The 15,618-nt window shown below is 33.6% G+C and overlaps 1 pseudogene; it reads left to right on the forward strand.

The window, feature by feature from the left end:
- Nucleotides 1-13,422, forward strand: part of LOC127150660 (rac-like GTP-binding protein ARAC2) — a 31,266-nt pseudogene extending 17,844 nt beyond the window's left edge.
- The last annotated feature ends 2,196 nt before the right edge of the window (nucleotides 13,423-15,618 follow it).

Below are 15,618 nucleotides of genomic sequence, written 5' to 3' on the forward strand. Positions count from 1 at the left end.
CCTTAGCTTAGTATAAAGAATTAGATCGTTACACTTTAGTGTAAGCCCTCATTCCATTCTCCTTATATATATATATATATATATATATTCTCTAACTTATGAAATACAAGTTTAAAATACAAGTTTAAAATCCAAGTGTAAATTCTTTATGAGTTGAATCATTATGATGAGGAAATTTTAGGAGTAATTTTATTTTGATAATGACTTAGAAATTTAATAGTTGATGGAAAGACTAAGGAAATGGCCAAAGTTGAAGTTTGGTTTTGAGTTGAGGACATAAAAGTCATTTCATATTTTCTTTATTAGAAAACAAAAAAGAAAATATCTCAACTCTTTCCTTCTCTTTCTCCATTCTTCAAGAGATGCCCCCTCCCAATTTTTTTCTTTTTTCTTTTTCTTCTTTTTTTCTTCTTTCTTCTCGTCAATGCCACCACAACCCACCGTTACGCCACTCAAATCATCTCGTTGAAAAAACCCAGTTGTCGACACCCACGAATGTCGCCACTGCCCTACCTGTTCGCATTGCAACTCCAGCCAATCGTTGAACGTGAGGCCTTGTTACGCTATTGCAGTCTGCAATATGCGCTACCTGCTTTTTGCTTTCGATTTAAGTCACACCTTTTCACCATCATACCGTTAACGACTCTCATTCCCATTGGTAGTTGGATCTTTTTTTTTTTTGGGTAAGGATTTGCTTATTTTAATGTATTTTAGTTGGGTTTGTTGAAGACTTTCGAATACCCATTAAGTTTCAGCTTTGATTTTGCAATACCCATTATATTTTATTGTTAAATTTAGAGTATTGGAAGATTTTAGCCGTTGTCCAGCCATAATGAGACTCGAAATTGGGTGTTGACAAAAATTTGTGTAAGATTCTAAGCTTAATGGAATAGGTCTTGTGTACCCATTTAAGTATAATTCTAATATTGAACAACTTATGGTTTTTGGATGCTAGGATTTGAAAGTTGAAGGTTGTTAGAGGATTGTTTGTTGGGGTTAAGGCTACTTTGTCAAGTTCTTGGTCAAATTTAAAGTGATTTTGTTGAGCTTTCCTAGAATCCTTGAATGTCCATTAAGTTTAAGTGTTTAAATTGAATCACCCATGATACTCGAGTCCTAGAGTTCAATGTTAAGGGTTGAAAATGGACTTTCCATTAACTTTAGAGTTCACTTGGGTATTACTTCTATAAGCTTCGAAACTAAAATGGTTTTAGGTACTAAATTTGAAATTAGAAAGCTATCAATGTGCGGTCAAGGCGATTTTGACAAGGAATCAATAATGTTTTAGGTGAATTTAATGAATTCTCTCATAGTCCTTAAATACCCATTTAGTTTTAGCATGAACTTGATTTTATCCATATTGTTTTGTTTGAGGAATTAAAGATTTAGAAAACTTGGAAGCATTGATCAACATGGTTGGGGTTGTTTTAGATGAGTTGGGGTAGGTTTATAAGTTATTGACCTATTAGATTGGTGTTGAGATTGTTGATGGATCTAAAACCTCTAAGGTATGAATATTGGATATAAGAGTGTATGGATTTAAAAGACGACTTAAGTTTGGGTGCTTGTGGCATTAAGAATTTAAGTTAAAGTTTAAGAGTCCAAAAGTGAAGTTTTAACCTAAATTAAACCATTTGAGGATAGTTCAATCTAAATCTTAGGAAGTGATTTAGGTTGTTGGTCCCTTATTGATATAATGGATATAAATCCCAAAACATCATCAATAATGGAGATAAAAGTACATCCACATAAAAGACCCATTGAGCTTGAACTAAGTTGAATGCTCATTGGATTAAGTATTTAGATTTCAAGTCTAAGGATTCGTAGGTGAAACGTCTAGTCTAATCTAAGGCGAATCAAGAATTCAAGGACTTTAGAAACTAAAATAGTTTGAGTTGACTTTATGAAGCATTTTGAAGATTGTTGTGTCGTCTTGCTTTGTGAAGATAATTGATGTGACCTTGATCGTTGTTTCAAGCCAAATTGAAGTGAGAAAAACATATAATCACGGAGATCGAGTTATTGACTATGAGTGGCTTATTTTTAAGTATTTTCATTATAAATCTAGTGTGATTGTTTTTAGTAAGAAAATTTAGAATATGATTGCTTTATGAATTATGCGTTAGAAAGGTTTTCAAATATGATTTTCGGTTTTCAATGAACTCTTCTATTTCGAAACTATGGTTGAACCCAAACTTACTAAGCAAGTTTTAGATGACAACTGGTTTCTAAACAATCATTGATTTATAACTAGATGTGAAGGAGTTCTAAAAGTATATATTGATGGCTAAGGATCGAAAATAATTTGAAAACGTGTTTCAACCATGTTTGGTTTTTAAACTTGAAATATATGATTTTTATGAATGTTGGTGATTATCTTTAAGGCCGAAATTGGGTGTTGGCAAAAATATGTGATTTTTTTTGAAAAAATATGTGATTAACTTGTAATGTTATCCTCAACAAAATTTTTTTTTGTTCTCTAATCAAAATATGGTTATTGAGTAGAAACAACAATAAAAGCAAAAGAAACAACAATATTGAGTAGAATGATATACAAAGCAAACATGTGAGATATTTATTTCCAATAAAAGCAAAACTATGAGAAACAAGTAAGCAAGCAAGTTTACTTACCTTAAAACTCAGTCCAAAAAGCAAGTAAATTTATTCCCTTTCTTGTCTAATTATATCTTGAATCAAGCCCAAAAGTATAAAGCAAGTTTAATTCCAATCATAAAGGCATAACTCAATCTCTTTATATAGTGTGGTATTAATGCATAAATCTATTATCTACTAATTTATAATTATATCCAAATAACTAAAACAAGATAAATTAAAGATGGTATTTAATTAATTATCATTCTTTTAAAATTTAATTAAAATATCTGTGAATGTTTTAAACAAATTAAATTTCTATCTGTTCGAATTTTCGAAGTATTTGAATAATTATCAAAATAAATTAACAAATTATCTATTATTAATAATTCTTTTAAAATTGTACTAAAATTATTAATCACATGATTAAGGACGCTAAGATTAATACTCATGCCATGTTATGATGTTATGTTATGCTACATGCTATGGATAGGGTGTTCTGTTAACTTTGTCTATTAGAGTCGTACCTGCATGGGTGTCCTTCGGGATCACCACCTATTTAGGATTGTGTGGTCCGACGGGACGCCAGTCTAGCATGGATATAGATATGATTCGAGTGATTCGATGGGGTCCTCGCATCCCGATTGTCTTAGTGTTACCCCCGGGTTCACTACAGACCAGCATGTCCTAGGTGCTCCCCCGGGACACCGAAGACTAGATTTTCGTTTCTATGGAAGCGCATGTTGCACGTGTTCGGGAATGTGCCAGAGATTGGGTACCATTTACAGGACTCTAATGGGAAGTTAACAGACACCTAGCGGGACTAGTAGTAGATCCCTTACTGAGTATATGTTTATACTCACTCTTTCTATGTTTAATATTTCAGGCGAAGGTAAAGGTAGAGGAAAGCTGGCGAGCGACAGAGAAGGATCCGTGACATGCCATATGGGGACTCAGTTTTGCTTCCGCGTTTATGTTTTAGTGTTTTAATATTCCGTTTTTAATGAAAAATGTAGTTTCCCTCCTTTCAAAAAAATGTCTCTTGTCATTGTTTCTTTTTAGTAACGACCTCAGCTTAGTATAAAGAGTTGGGTCGTTACATATTAAATTTCTCAATTATTGAGAAGCATACAAAATATTTTTAAGTATGAAATATCTATCTAAACAACTTCAGATCTCCCATTTATTTCACAGATATTGAAATGCATCACCATGTCCAGGACATATTCTCTAATAGAAGTCCCTTCCTTCATTCGCTTAGTATAAATGTGCTTATTAGCTTCGTGTCTGAGGGACCCTGAAGGCTCACCAAACATTTCCCTAAATAAATCCATAATCTCTTTAGCTGTGGCTAAGGATTCATGTTTCTTTGCTAAAACATTAGACATGCTGGCAAGAATATAGACACGGACCTTTTCATTGGCCATAACCCATCGATCATATGCATCCCAACATTTCGGTTAGCATTTGAGGTTAAGGCTTGAGGAATTTCTTTAGTTAAGACAAACCTTAAATCATCTACGAATAGTATTGTATTTAAGTTTGATTTCTAAGTTGCATAATTATTGCGTTAAGTTTCTCGGAAGCTAAGAGTTGTACTATTAAACTATTCATGCTGAAAAATAAAATATATTCTATTTAGTGAAAAACTACCATCCTTTAAAAACCAATTAGTTTAGCAAATATTAATAACGTACCTATCATTATTATGTTTTGCAACGATATTTCAAAAGTTTAGAATAACCTCTATCGAAGGGTAGTCGATTACTTCTTCTTTAAACCAAGACAATCTTGACAAAATGCTAACTCCTGAATATCTCATATTCTCATCGCACTTAGTTATCGCTAATTCGGTCGAGAATATACTAATAACTTAGTAATTCTTGTAATTATAACCCTCCATTTTCGAATCTCGGAGATACGAATCATTATGATCTTGAAAGTGGAAAGTCAAAATAAAACCTGATCAAAGAGACCCTATCCATATAAGGAGTTCGAGGTGTTCTGAATCCATAATACAACCCTCTGAAGAGAACGTCGCTCCAAGGCAGACAAACAGGTCCATTATAGGAATCTCACAGTGCGACCCAATGGAAGAGATCGTGGGATGTTTATCACATATCCCTCACCCACTTACTATGAACTACTTTCCCTATTTACCTTGATATTAATACATGCAAATACTCTCCAAAGGAAGTCCACTCTTATGCACAGCCCAAAGTCCTGCATGGAACTCACAGTGTAAACTTTTAGGGATGTTGGTGCTAAAAGTACACTACTTTTCCCTAACTGAAGTGTTCTAAGACGGTTTTAAAGGGTACTCAGAAAAATAGGATCATATTTAAGCTAACTTAAACATATCTTAAATCTAGGTGAAACATCTGAGCATAACTATTATACCAGATTTTAACCTACGATGTCTAGGTGATAAACCAATTTTATTACCTCACATCTATCACGAATGCTCATAAAGCTATATTAACTAGGCTCAAGAACTGATTACGATCTCTACGTAGTAGGTGTTTCATAAATCATCAACTTAAGAACCTCCAACCTTAGTCATCTTATCTGACTTGTTGATAAGATCGAATTAGGTGAGTCTCTTGCAACCAGTTTTACAAGATATCGACCTAATTCTATGAAAAAATTGAAATATATGTTTTTAACCTAGGCGAGTATGCATCTTATATTTGTTATAGATTTTAAACGTCTAATTCATTTTATAACACTTAAAACTTTAGACAAACGTATAACATACCTCTGACAATATATAACCATTATATAAATAAATTAATTAATATGAATTTTTGATTTATTTAACTTTTAATTAAATCCATAATTAATTAATTAATTAATTTTTAAATCATATTTAATTAAAATTAACTTAATTAATTAATCATATTAATTAATTAACAACATGCATACAATACATTATAACCATTACAACATACTTTCAATACATGAACATGTGCAATATGATTTTAAATCTATATAGCATACTATATGTACATACAATTTAAATATTAATTAAAACATATATCACATGCATAATTAGTTAAAAACACCTTAAAGTAGATTGATTTTGGCTCCTTAAGTTAGTTTAATTATTGGGTAATTATAATATGTAGCAATATTTAGAATAATTATTAAGTATGTAGCAATATTTTAAAAAAATTGCAAAAATAGCAAAATCTATCAGTGATACACTTCTATCGTTGATAGACTCTTATGGTTTATCAGTGATAGACCAACATTTGCTACATGGTCTATCGGTGATAGACTCCTATCATTGATAGATTTTGACAGATTTTGCTATATTTGCAATTTTTTTAAAATGTTGCTACATACTTAATTATTTTGAATATAATTGCTACATTTGCAACTATCCCTTGATTATTACAATAATAATTTGGTAGAGTACATAACCCACTCTCATAACCGGCTGAAAAAACACTAAAAGCAATAAACCGGCTCAAAATAGGTTGCACCGGCCCAAAACCCAAATATTGGGCTTGAACTGGCCCAACCTACAAGATCAGATCACCAGACACGCTGGTCGGAGACGATTGGGTCGGGCTGGGCCGAAACGGGGCGGAGCGCAAGCGGGTCGGACAGGCGGAACCAGGCGCGCGGGATAGGAGCCGACCTGGATCGTGGGCCGGAAGGCTGGGCCGAACAGGCAAGGGGCCTGACAGACGCGCGCGAACAGGTGGGTTGCAAAGTGGGTTTCCGGGTCGGGTCTGGGTAAAAAACCGGGTCTGAGAGCCATAAACAGGTTTGTCCTCCAAATTCACCAATTTCTTTAAATTTCTCTCTCCTGGTTGAAGAAATTACAACCTACTTTCAACTCTAAAAACTCCAATAAAATTACAGACCTTTTGCAATAATAAAATAAGCCACAGACGGGCTAATTACAATAATAATTACAAATTTAATCCTAATTTAGGACCAAAAACCATAATATATCTATTTTAGTTCAAACCATAACAATTTATCAAATAAATTAAAATACCCACTATATGCAAATAAGTAAATTAATCCATAATACGTTCATAGTTAACTCATAATTAAGATTAAGTTACCTAGGTCATTATAATCGAAATAGTCAGTTTATATAGTCTATATAGTCAATAGTGTTATAACTTGAAAGTGAATATTTTATGGTTCTAATCTTATGTAAACTCTTTACATAGAATGCCTCCATTCCCATGTCTCTATATGAACGATTCAAGATCATATCTACATTTATGTCTCTACATAAATTTCAAGTATACACTAGATACCTCAAGACTTTAATTTATTAGATTCAAGATTATAGAACTCTATTTTCACTAATAAGTCCTCAATAACTACTTTATTAAATATAATATAGCTTTAACTACAAACTAAGAGTTTTAAGACATAAATTTCAACCGTTTGTTATATTATACATGACATAAAAGAAGAAAAATATACCTATTCATATTAATTTTTTTCAAACTGCCATAAAATCTACAAACATAAAATAAAAATCTAGTCATAATTTATGTAAATAATTTAGAAAAAATGAATTTAACAAAAAAATAAATTATATAGACGAGAGGTAATGCGAAGATATAACCGAGATCAAGGAGATTTTTAAGGAAAATCTCTTTTAAGATTTTTATAGAAAATCTATTTAATTTTTTTTTTTATGAAAAATTTCTTTTAAGATTTTTATGGAAAAACTTGGGAACAAAGGAAAGGGAAATAAAGAATTTTTTATGAAAAATCTTTTAATATTTTTATGTAAAAACGAGGGAACAAATGAAAGGAAACAAGAGATCAAGGAGTAAAAAAAGAAAAAAATAGGCCTTGAGGTTGAGATTTTGTGAGTGGAAGATGAGAAGAAGGGCCAAGAGGTAGTCCAAAAGAAGAAGAGAGGTTTTGGAGAACTACCATTGGAGTACTGTCGTAGTGTTAAGGAAGAAGATTTAAAAGGAAGACTCGTTCCCTCTTAAAGCTAAAGTCCGTCATCAATGGAGGAGGAGACATGGGCTGAAACTTATTTTCATTCTGAAAATCGGAAAATCGGAAAATCCTACAATCTACGGAAGCTTCAAGCTTTCATGGTAGAATGGGTAGGACATGCATGTTGACTAAAGTTCCCGACGACTTGCATGGGGCGAGATTTCCGATGCCCCATGCATGGCATCAGGAATGGTTATACCTATGCCTGACGCCATTAGTGAATCATCGAAAATAGTTTGAAACATTCCTAACGAATCACTAATGGCGTCGAGTACTGGGTGGAACTCCCGACATCTTCGTGGTGAGTATGGAGTTTCCCTATATATTTCATTTCAGTTATGTGAAAGACATATCTGAAACGAAGAGAAGAGGAAAAGAGAAGAAGGAGAAGTCTGAACGATTCGTCGTCGCGCCCAAGCTTGCCCAGCTCGCTGCCACACCACCATTCTTACATTTCTGGTAAGTTTAAAATCATTTTTTTTGTTATTTTTGAAGTTAGTTTAGGTTAGTTAGTTTATAGTTTTGTTTTTTGAAGTTAGTTTAAAATTGAATATTGAATTAGTTTTGGAATGTGGGTTGAAAATTTGATATGGGGGAGGGGGGGGAGGGTTATTTGAGAAATTGGGTTAGGGAATTTAAATTTTGAGTTGAAAATTTGAAAATTTTAGGGGAAGGGGGTGTAGAATTAATTGAATGGAATGGAATGGGTTAAGAATTAGAGAGGGGGTTGAATTGAAATTTTTGAATGGGAGGGTTCAATTGGAATTTTGAAGGGAGGATTGGTGAATTGAACTTTTCAAAGGGGTGAGGTGAGTTTAATTGAATATTTCAAGGGGATGGGTTGATAATTAGTTGGGGGAGGGGGGTTGAGGATGAATTTTGAGGATGGGGCAAAGGTTGTTACTGTTTTAAAAATTTTGTAATTTGTGTTAAGATTCGTTTTGGCTATCCTACAGTTATGGTAGCCTTTAGTTCAATTCTAGTTGTTTATTTCTTAGTAGTTTTGAATAACTTTGTTGTTGATTTGGGACGGTTATCCTACAGTTATGGTAGCATTTTTTGTTTTGAATTTGTTTGTATTTTTTAGAGTTTGAAGATGTGGTAGTAAGGTAGCTTTTAAGGTAGCATTGTTCGAAGGGGTGTGTAGGATACAGAGATTGAAGTTGTTTGAGGTTAATTAGGTTGTGGTGCCTATCCTGCAGTTATGGTAGACTCTGTACTAAGAAGTTAGTTTTAGTGAAAATTTTGGGAGATTTTATATTCAGGGGAGTAAGTTTAGGATGTAAGAGGAGGAATATGCTTCTAATTAAACCTATTTATGTTTTAGGGGCTTTAACGATGGACAAAAGTTGGATGAAACTTATGCATAAGTTTTTCCTTGAGTAGAGAGAGGGAGTGACCCAATTTTTAGAAGTTGCCAAATTTCGCGTTGATGCCTTGGAACGAATAAGGTGTCCATGCAAGAAATGCATGAACTCAAATTGGAACTCATTAGAGGGTGTGGAACGACATCTATTTACTATTAGAATATCCCCTACTACACAGAATGGGTGTATCATGGAAAGTCAGTTAGCTTTAGAGGTACAAAAAACTTTGATGAATGAACTAATAGTAACCCTTTTAATGAAGGAACAATTAGTAGCCACTTTCATGAAAAAGATGATATGTTTGGTATGCTGAATGATTTACAAGCCCCAATTGAACAAGAAGAGGAAATCGAGGAAGGTCGTTTAGAGGATGAAATGTTGAGGAATATTGGGATATATATAGACAAGATACAACAAACATATTTAAGGACTTAATGAACGAATCACGTAATGAGTTGTACCTGAATTTTCCTCGAATGTTTTGGTTAAGTTTATGCACGTGAAGGTTTTAAACGATTGGAGTAACAAGTCTTTTGACATGTTGTTAGAACTCTTAAGAGCAGCATTTCTAATGTGTAGTAGTACTATCCCCTAGTTCATTTTATGAAGCCAAACAAAAACTTCGTGACATGGGCTTGAGATACGAGGCTATTCACGCGTGCAAGTACGACTGTGTATTGTACTGGAAAGAGTTTGCTGAGATACAGATTTACAAATTAAGAAGCCCAAAAATGCAGAGGCCTTTACATTTTGATCTTATCAAAATAGTAAATCTATGGCCAAAATTACATAAACATTCATCAACTGCAAAACTCACATTCATAATGCAGAGATCCCACATAACCAATGCAAATTTTTTAAAATTCTCAATTAAAATTGAGATGGCTCTGATACCAATTGAAAACCCTTTAGAGCGGAAGAATTACATAAATCGAATTTCAATTGGAACCTTAAAAAATACCAATACATTGCAAAATTACAAAACTAATTTTTTTTTTTTATGGTTAAACATGCTTTTTTTTTTAAAAAATACAGAGAAAAAGAACTTACTCTCATTGACGACTCTGAATCTACCAAACACCAACTTGAGGCACCACCACTTGGAAACCTTCATATTCTCTGAATGAGATGGTTTGTGGGAACCAGATTGGATTGAAGGAATTTTTCTTTATAGAGAAATTTTTTTCAGAGAGAATGAGAGCGTCTCAATCTACACAGAACTTACCCCTCAAAATTTTTGTTACGCAAAAATTCTCTCTTCTTCAGATGGAAGAAGTGGGAAGTTGAGAGAATATATGGGAACGTGGGAAAACCACCCACGTTTCCTATTAATTTAATAAATAAATATTATATTAATATATATTAAAATAAATAAATAAAATAAATAAATAATTAAATAATTAATTAAATCATATTTAATTAATATTTCATTTAAATCATATTTAAATGAATATCTATCGCATAACCTATAGTTTAATTCAATTAATTAAATCAAATTAAACTAAACTATTAATTAATTTTCCAATTAATTAATTTCTAAATTAAATATCTTATATTTAATTTAATCCAAAATTTGAATCATATTCAAATATAAATTTCTCTCACAACCTATAATTTTAATATGTATCACATACACATTAAATTTTAACCTATAGTTTTAATATAAATCTAATTCACATTAAACTAATATTTGAACTCATTCAAATATTTTATTCTCTTATAATTTAATTTTGAATCATATCCAAAATTAAAGTTATATAATAAAGTCTAATTAAAATATAAACTTTATATTATAATGTATATAATGTATCAATATATATTATATTAATTCCCAAAGTAAATTTGAACATTTCAAATTACAACAAATATAAATAAATCTCATTACTCTTTATGAGCTAGGAAGGGGACCTAATGGACCTACAAATCAGAAGCTACAACGATATGAGATTAATTAGCTAAACTCATTAACGAAATTAATTAATATTCGTTAACTGTGTGTACACTCCACTAAAGACTCACAGTTGAACTCTTCTCACTGTAGATATGTTTTCTGTGTCCATGGATATAGACCAATACCAGTAAGTTAGTCCTTCACAAGTGTTCGTAACACCAGCTAGGCCAAATTACCATTTTACCCCTGGGTTACTTTTAGTCCTTAAATACCAGTGCTCCTCTAATGAACAACCTGTTTATTGTCCAACCACTAAACAAAAACCCATCTTGTGCCATAGAGAGGGTAGGGCCCTTTGTTCAAGTCCCGTAGACACCATTTAAGGGAACACTTATCTACTTACCCTAAAGGTGGGAATGAGTGAATTCCATCTTATGTGATTATGTTCCCAGCTCCCTACTCGGTCCTGTCCCCAAAATGATAAGCATATTGAGTCGACAATTTGACCACTCTCACCCGTATAAATCAAAGGATAATCCCTCACAAATAGGAGTTCATAATACACTCGGGATTAAGACTAAGTCACCTAGGTCATTCTAATGAAATAGAAATCCAACTAGTTAACGGAGTTACATCTAGTGATTACTATTTCGTGGTCCAGTCTTATGCAAAATCATTGCATAGGATACCCTCACTCGCATGTCGCATACATGAACGCATTGGATCAATGTGTTTGTATCAAATACAAAGTGAGTCGTATCCATAGTGTTAACAGGATAAGGTACCCAACCTTAACCCTATACTATAGACCCTTTAAGCTGATCTTGAACATTGATCCCCGTATGTCTCTACATACTGTTCAAGACTCATCGAACAACTTAGGATGTTAGTTTATTAGATTTAGGTTATTAAGACAAAACTAATAATACAATCAATACCACTTATTGAAATTATAATAATAAAATATTTTATTAATAACGGTTAATTGATTATATTTACTATCTACGAGTTTTAGGACATAAAACCGAACACTGCTGACATGAGCTGGGATAGGGATAAACGTGTTGAAGCAGATGATGTGTTCAGACATCCAGTGGTGCAGAGAGATGGAAGCACTTTGATTGTGTATTTCTTGATTTTGCTTCTGATTCACGGAACGTGCGTTTGGTGTTAGCTTCAGATGGGTTTAATCCATTTGGTTATATGAGTATCTCATATAGTATGTGGCCTATTGTGTTACTTCTTTATAATTTGCCACCATTGAAATGCATGAAAGAGACAAATTTTTTCATGTTACTGCTTATACCTAGTCCTAGATCTCCTGATAAGGAAATCTGTGTATCTTCAATCATTAGTTGAGAAACTGAAAGAGTTATAGAATTTCAGGGTGCGTACGTATGATCAATGACTTCCTGACGTATGGTGACCTATCAGGGTGGAGTACAAAGGAGTATCAGGCATGTCCCATATGCATGGGCGATAGATCGACGTTCGGGATACAAGGTAGAATATCCTTTATGGGAAATTGACTCTATCTTCTAGAGAACCACCTCTGGCATAGAAGTAGGCTACACGATGGAAAGGTAGAGAGTAGGGCTCCTCCAATGGTGATGAATGAGCTTGAAAACTTAGAACAACTAGATCGGTTGGAATTTTCACTTATGAGTAAACATCCTTTAGTAAAGGATAAGAAAAGAAAGAGAGCTCTTAATTGTAGAGTGATGGTAATTGGTGAATGCAATGCAAGTGGAAGTGGCGACAATAATTTTTACGGTATTTTGGACGAAATGTTGTATGTTCAATATCCAATGAGAAGAAGTTTTTGGCTATTTATGTGTTAGTGGTATGACATGGATGTCAAAAAAAGTCAAAGAACACATGTGGAATTAGGGTAAAAAGCTATCAACATGTCCCGTTTTTTGTTCACCAAGAAACCGATAATTCTTGCGACGCGGATAGTAAGTATTTTACCTAGATAACCCAAAAAATTGTAATAATTGGAAAGTTGTCCAAGTGGTCCAAAATAAGCGTATATAGGATATGCCAAAAGTAGACGATGTTGAGAATGAGCAACTGAATGTACTCAAATCGTTGTTAGCCATCGAGTGGATGAACTCATCGAGGATGACACTATACAGGATTAACGTTGATTCTATAATCGTTGAAAGACTGATTGTGTGTTATGTCACTGACGACTTGATAGACGAAGGGGATGAACAATTGTCACATCAAAATGGAACAAGCGACGACGAATGATAATGACGAACCACGTACCAACATATTTATTTATGTAATATTTTGAACCTGATTATGTGTTCATATTTGCTTATTGAATGTTTGTTCTTTATGTCCACAGGCACTATCTCGTTATTCCTAAACAGTTTAAATGAGACAGATGTGATGTCCCTCGAGTTTGTCGAGGATCTAGATAACCCGTCGGAAGGTCGTCGTCGGTGGACGACAATTCGGTGAGTCTAATGATACATTTTAACTCACGATTATTTGAACTTTTTTCTCACATTAACTTGTTGTTTTAATTTGTTAAGCAGGTACTGCTCAACCATCTATGACTCTAACTCTTAGGAGTCGTGCGCAGTCTCGACTCCTGGAGTTGGAGCGCCACGTTCATGCGAATGGGAGGATTCCTATGTCAATCGTCCCTGGCGTGGAGAAACTTATTTTGCCACACGCTATTCGCTTCAGCCAGACGATAGGTGTGTGTGTGTAAAAGATATTTTCAGTTTGCTGCCTTAAATGAGAAAACGTAGACAGAGAATACATCAAGGTCGTCAAGGGTGACCTACAGGTACGTCAACTACACCTTTATGTTCTCATTTCAAACAAAGTTAACCATGCTAATGTGTTGTTTTTTGTAATGTGTAGCATTTTTTTGTGCTTGATTTCAATGATCAAGCAATTAATAGGTTCATAGAGCATGAAATGCTAATTACCTTTAAAGAGTTCAAGGGAGACTATCACAGACACTTCAAAAAGCATAGCGACCCTGAGGAGGCACGTGCTAACCAACCACGCATATTGGTGGAACGTAATGAAGATTGGCACTAACTCTGTGATCATTACATAAGTAGTGCATTCCAAGTGAGCAACTAAACGCTTTGTAATAGTTAATTATGTTTTCAACTTTTAATATGTATAAGAAATAAACAATATAATTGTTTTCATGCAGGAGCAATCACAAACCAGGCTGCTAGACAGAAGCAACCTTTCAATCATAGCAGCAGGTCGAAGTTGTTTCTACAACAACAACACGAGCTCGCTGAGTAAAGAGGGGAGCCAATTGACCATGTGGAGTTGTTCTAACAAACACACGTTCAAGATGGGACTTTCGTATCGCAGGCTGTAGAGGATACGTATGTAAGTTATCCAAGCAATACTTCTACCATTATTTGGACTCTTTAATTTATTTGTGACTTAGTTTCAAAATTTGTTGCAAAATCAAATGCTTAAACTCTAATCCCAGCCTATCCCAGAGGGTTCTCAAACATTCTTTGAGGATGAGATATACGAGACTATGTTGGGTAGACGATCGGCTACTCAAAAGGCCTTGATTGGGGACCCAAGCCCAAGGCCCGCAAGACGACCAGTGCGAGCAGTACTACAACCTCGATGCAAGTCATGGTAGAGCTCTAATTAGGAGCTAAGCTTGATGAAGCTAAGCGAGCGATTGAAGAACAGACAAGAAAAAAAAGATATGTTAGCTTCACAAGTAGAACATATGCGAAAGCTTATAGAAGACATGACTCGGGCATAGCAAGTACCACCACATGATCCCTAGTTTTGAGGTACGTATATATGTTTCCATTATTTTTAAGTTCTTGAAATCACATTATTTAGTGATGATATGCATATGTACTAAGCGTAGGCACTTTTGCATCATTGTAGGTCCCACGGTGTAGAATGACGTATGAGGCTCGTTAGGATACGTACGTTGTTTTGTATGGGTTTATATGTACTTTTTTTTTGGAACATTTAGTATTTTTTATTTCTATTATGAACTTTGTTTAAATTTTTGAACATTGTGCATTCACTACTATAGAAATTGGATTATTTGACGTTAATATAGTGTCAAGTAAACTTTTACTTGACGTTTTTAAAAGCGTCAAGTGACTGTCAAGTATAGTCAGATTACTTGACACTAAAAAACCGTCAAGTATACCTTTACTTGACATTCAAAACACGTCAAGTATACCTTACTTGACACTAATAAATCGTCGAGTATACATTTACTTGACACTGTATTGACGTCAAGTAAACTACCATCAAGATCGCATACTTAACACTATTTTACACGTCAAGTAAAATTGTATAGTTGACACTAAAAATCCGTCATGGATTTAACGTTATGTATATTATTTATTAATATATTAAATATACAAATTTTCTATTTTCTGTTTCCTACAGTAGGTACATTCCTTTCTAACCAGTAGTTACACAACAAAAAAAATGACAAATAAACCAGTAAACCAACAATAATTTCATTCTTCTCAGTAATGTCATCAACAATTACAGAGAATTCCAATCCAAATATAACCAACTAAAATTTCCTATATGTGGCCTATTACAAAATCAACAATATTATCTTATATAACCACAAAAACTAGAGTTTATCCCCTTGCATCTATTGCCTCATGTATATAAACATAATGACTATGAACAAAACATTTACACAAAAAGTGTTATGAGCATTCTCATATGTTAGTCATTTACAAAATTAAGATCATATTTAGGTGTCTATCATATGTACTGAGCTAAAAAGTC

Source organism: Cucumis melo, chromosome 8, assembly GCF_025177605.1.
Source record: "Cucumis melo cultivar AY chromosome 8, USDA_Cmelo_AY_1.0, whole genome shotgun sequence".
In the NCBI taxonomy this organism is placed as follows: Eukaryota; Viridiplantae; Streptophyta; class Magnoliopsida; order Cucurbitales; family Cucurbitaceae; genus Cucumis; species Cucumis melo.